The following is a 4,651-nucleotide window of genomic DNA, read 5'->3' as shown; positions in this document are numbered from 1 at the left end:
TGGGGCGGGGGCGGGGCCCCGTGGAGTGTCCTCCTTTTTTAAAATGAAAATATGGTAACCCTACACTTATCCACTGACACTTGAAAAACTCTTGACCCCAATCTGGGTCTATGCCGGTTATGTGATATGTATGTATCTCTTCACCCTTGCAACCGACACCTGTAATCCCTCATAACCCAAGCCTGACCCCAGATGTACAGTACCTTCCCTCTTAACTCGTGTATATTTAATTTTAAACATTCACTTTAATAAAATTTTTAAATTTCTGAAAGAACTCTTTTCAACTATAAAGCTCACCATCTCTGCTATGAATCTGAATCTCAAGAACTGTACTCATGTCTGTATGTATACTGATCTTTTAACCAATACTCTCTCTCTCTTTTCTTTTTTAATACATTTTAGTTTAGTTAATAAGGATTGGCTGTAAGCATGTATTTGGGTAAAATCTGGAATATCCATTAACCTGGGAGTTAATGTGTCCAATCCTTTGGGATTGGTAGAACTTCTTTATACGATGAATACGATTTTCAGTAATCCTCAGTGTATTTGACTTGGGTGTCTGGGTGAAGGCCTAAGGCTGGGTTGGTTTAAGAGAACTGTGTTGTTGGCTTCCGGGTGACCAGTGAGGTGTTATAGAAGCTGTTTTGTGCTGGCTTGGTAAATCTAAGTATTGGAATATCCACCAGCTTTGGGGATTGCCTGCTCCAATCTTTGCAGTTCACCCTAATTGAGTGACCTCAGTTGGCTCCCCTGGGACCCTGGTCACAAATGGCTTTTGTTCAGATGGTGAAATAAAGGTTCTGGAGCCTGATCCAACTTCCACTGAAGCCAATAGGAGTCTTTTCACTGATTTGATCAGGGAGCTATATCAGACTCCCGGGGATGAGGCTTGGGCCTGGTCTACACTGGGGGGAGAGGGGGGATCGATCTAAGATACGCAACTTCAGCTACGAGAATAGCGTAGCTAAAGTCGACGTATCTTAGATCGAATTAAAATCACTTACTTGGCGTCCTTGCGGCGCGGGATCGACGACCACCGCTCCCCCATCGACTTTGCTTCCGCTTTTCGCCAAGCTGTCGAGGGGAGAGCGATTGGGGGTCGATTTATCGCATCTACACTACACGCGATAAATCAATCCCCGATAGATCGATTGCTACCTGCCGATCCGGCAGGTAGTGTAGACGTACCCTGAGATGAGAAGTGTGGAATTATTAAAGACCCTGATGTTCCAATAAGCATTCAGTAATGTACCTTCACAGCCCAATGGCTGTAGGGAGGCCGTGTGGTCAAATGGATAGTGCACTGGCCTAGAACATGACACTAACCTCCTTTGTAAAGGGCTTTGAGATCTATGGATGACAAGTGTTCTATAACAGTGTTTTTATTATTAGCAACCAATAACAAGCACATCCATAGCCCTTCTCCTCTGAGGATCTCAAAATGTTTTACAAACACTAAGGAATGACGTCTTATAACCCTCCCTGCCCATATTATTGTCCTTATTTTAGCTGTTATGAAAAGTGAGGTATAGGGCATTTAAGGCTGTGACTCAGTAGGGATTAAGCACCTAATTCCCTTAGGCTCCTTTGAAAATCCCAGCCTAAGGGAAATGTTCCTGGCCACACTGAACCAGGAATAGAAGAGTCTTTATGAGTTGCCGGGGGGTGATCGACCCCCCACTTCACCCCAGGCCCCATCCCCACTCCAATCCCCCACCCCACTGCTTCCCACCCCTGTTCCTCCCCAGCCTCTTCCTGCCCCTGCCCCGCCCCATTCCACCCACTCCCCTGTGCACACCCCGCCCTCACTCCCCCCCCAGCACCTGCTGAACGCCGCTGAACAGCTGATTGCAGTGGGTGGGAGGTGCTGAGAGGGAGGGGGAAGGTCTGATTGGTGGGGCCCACCAGTGGGCATGAGACTCTGGGGGGAGAGGGAGGAGCTGATGGGGGGGAGGGCTGATGGGTGCCAAGCATCCACTAGTTTTTTTCCTTGGGTGCTCCAGCCCCGGAGCACCCACGGATTTGGCACCTCTGCCAACAAAAGTGCCATGTAGTCATAGCCTTACTCCCCGGTCTTACAGAAACAAGTCATCTCAACTAAGTGTGCTTGAGAAGGACTGGATAGTTCAAACGAATTACACGTCTCCATTTTGGGAAAGGCCTTCTGACCAACCGAAAGCTTCCTCACTTTGTCAATATAAGCCGATTATTTTGATGGGCCTGGTCTTTTGGGGATTTAGAACAGGCGAGGGGTTCTCCCCCTTTTGGAACCCAGAGTTGTTCTCATCATACTCTGACACATTTTCTAAAAAAAAAAAAAAAAATCATAAAAAAAAAATCCAAATCTGAAATGTTCAGAACTGAATTAATTTTTGTATGTATTTTTCTGATTTATTTTATAGGGTCCTATATATTATATATTTCATAGGGCCATTCCTATGCACCTTGTTTATTTTATAGGGTCTCATATTGTATATTACATAGGGCCATGCATATACGTCTAGCTTATTTTATAGGGTCTTATATTCATATAGTATATATTTCATAGGGCCCTTGGTATGCATCCAGTTTATTTTATATGGTCTTATATATTAACATATGTTTCATAGGGCCTTTTATATGCATCTGGTTTATTTGTATAGGGTCTTATATATTCATATTTTATAGGGCCTTTCCTATGAATCTGGTTTATTTTATGAGGGGCTTCCATAACAAATTAATTAATACGCTGTGTTTTGCATTTTCTCAGTGCTTTACAAACATCATGTAATCCTCACAACAGCCCAGCCAAGGAGACTTGTGGTTAATAAATAATAGTGACTTGTTAAGAGGGGACTCAGAAGAGACCTGGCTGTTACCGCTTTGTGTCCATACGTGGCAAATGCAGGGGGGTTAAAACTCCCCTGGGGGTGTTAATGTAGACTCAGCTCCACACACACACACCCCTTTGCTCATGGGATCAGCCCCTGGAACTCCAGGGGCATGAAGTCACTTGAGCGCGTGCGCACAGCCTTTGCAGGCTCGCGCGGCCTGTGTGCCTGTGACGTCAACCAAAGCAGCGCGGACGAAGCGCGGTTGCCTCCCGTCTAAACCCGAAGGCACCAAGTAGCTGCATGTGCACCCCCGCCCCTGCAGCCACTTGGTACAGCTTGTGCTCTCCTTCCCCCCCCCCCCGGCTGCCTATCGCAGTGGTAGCTCCCTAGGCATGGGGCTGCAGCTGCAGGANCCCTGTAGCCACTTGGTACAGCTTGTGCCCCCCCCCCCCCCGCTCATCGCAGTGGTAGCTCCCGAGGCATGGGGCTGCTGCTGCAGGAGGAAGGAGCTGGGGGTAGGTTCTAGTCCCGCTTCTTGCAAATTGCTGCCCCGGGGGCTGGCAGGGGAGGGTCTCGCGCGGGGCGGATCCGCATTCTGCAGCCTTGCCGCGGCCTGGAAGCTGCTCAGCCCCGGTCCGAGGGGAAGGCACCTGGGGGTTTCCTTTGCTTGCAGTACCTTAGGGTATTGCAAAGCAGGGCCCAGCTGCAGGGACAGAGACCCTGGAGCCTGCAGCTAAACTGGAGCGAGGGGGCCCAGCAGGGCCGTCGGAGCATGAAGTGGGCATTGAGCCCTTGAATGCTGCACGCCACATCTCCTGGTAATTCGGCACTGGCTTGGCGGGTGCGGGGTTGGCATCCGGCCTTAAAGCCAGGCGCGTTTGGGTTTAAATTCCTGGGAAAAGGAACTCTGCTACCTGCAGAGGGAAGGCACTAGCCGTAGGGCGCGTTTAGGAAGGCCGGAGAGAATGAATTCGCTTTGCTGTCTCTGCAGGAATGTTTGCACGCTGTAGCCGGCTATAGAGAGAGGCCGGGCAACTTCCAGGCGCAGTGATAACATCTGTCGGTCGCTGTTATGGTTGATTGCTGTGCTGACAACATGCTCCGCAAAAATAAACAGCCCTAAGACCACCCCCACCCCCTCATCCTGCAGGTCAGTGTGGCTGAGAGCGTGAGCTGGCCGGGTTGGGGCCTAAAGCGGAGATGCAAAGAAAGACCCGGTTTTGTTCCTTGTTACGGTGGGGAAAGCAGGTTGTGTTGCTTCTGTCTCCTGTGAGGTCTTTGCTGGGAGGAACTCGTGTTTGCAGGAGTCTGCAAAGGTGTGTGTGTGGCACAGTATAAAAATATCAATAGTTATACATGCTAAGAGATGGGGTAGATCAAAGGTCATGCTTCAGGGCACATCGGATTCCATGGGGGTCAGGAAAAGCTTCTCCTCCTCTTCCTCATACACAACTGTGAAAAATCTGCCAGGCATAGGCATGCGCAGCACATTTCATTAGGGTGTATACCCAGGGGGCCCTGCCCCCACCCACTCCCTCCTACTTCCTGCCCCCTGACTGCCCCCCTCAGAACCCCCAACCCCCCCTGCTCCTCGTCCCGTGAGTACCATCTCCTGGGACCCCTGCCCCTAACTGCCCCCCAGGACCCCATCTCCTATCTAAGCCTCCCTGCTCCTTTTCCCCTGACTGCCCCACTAGGACCCTACCCCCTGACTGCCCTGACCCTTATCCACACCCCCGCCCCCAGACAGGCCCCCAGGACTCCCATGCCTATCCAACCGCTCCCCGCCCCCTGACAACCCCCAGAACTCCCGACCCATACAACCTCCCCTGCTCCCT

At 50.4% G+C, this 4,651-nt stretch overlaps 1 protein-coding gene across 4 annotated transcripts in view; it reads left to right on the top strand.

Annotated features, from left to right (window-relative positions):
- The first annotated feature begins 3,280 nt into the window (after positions 1 to 3,280).
- Positions 3,281 to 4,651, top strand: part of C2H1orf35 (chromosome 2 C1orf35 homolog) — a 16,894-nt gene continuing 15,523 nt past the window's right edge. Inside the window, exons 1-2 of one of the 4 annotated variants that reach the window (XM_034759779.1) lie at positions 3,281 to 3,328; positions 3,805 to 3,963. The gene's annotated coding sequence lies outside the window, so the exon portion shown is untranslated. The other 3 variants (XM_034759780.1, XM_034759782.1, XM_034759781.1) reach the window with 3 other exon arrangements.

This window comes from Trachemys scripta, chromosome 2 (genome assembly GCF_013100865.1).
Source record: "Trachemys scripta elegans isolate TJP31775 chromosome 2, CAS_Tse_1.0, whole genome shotgun sequence".
Classification (NCBI taxonomy): Eukaryota; Metazoa; Chordata; order Testudines; family Emydidae; genus Trachemys; species Trachemys scripta.
This window is presented reverse-complemented; position numbering and strand designations above follow the sequence as displayed.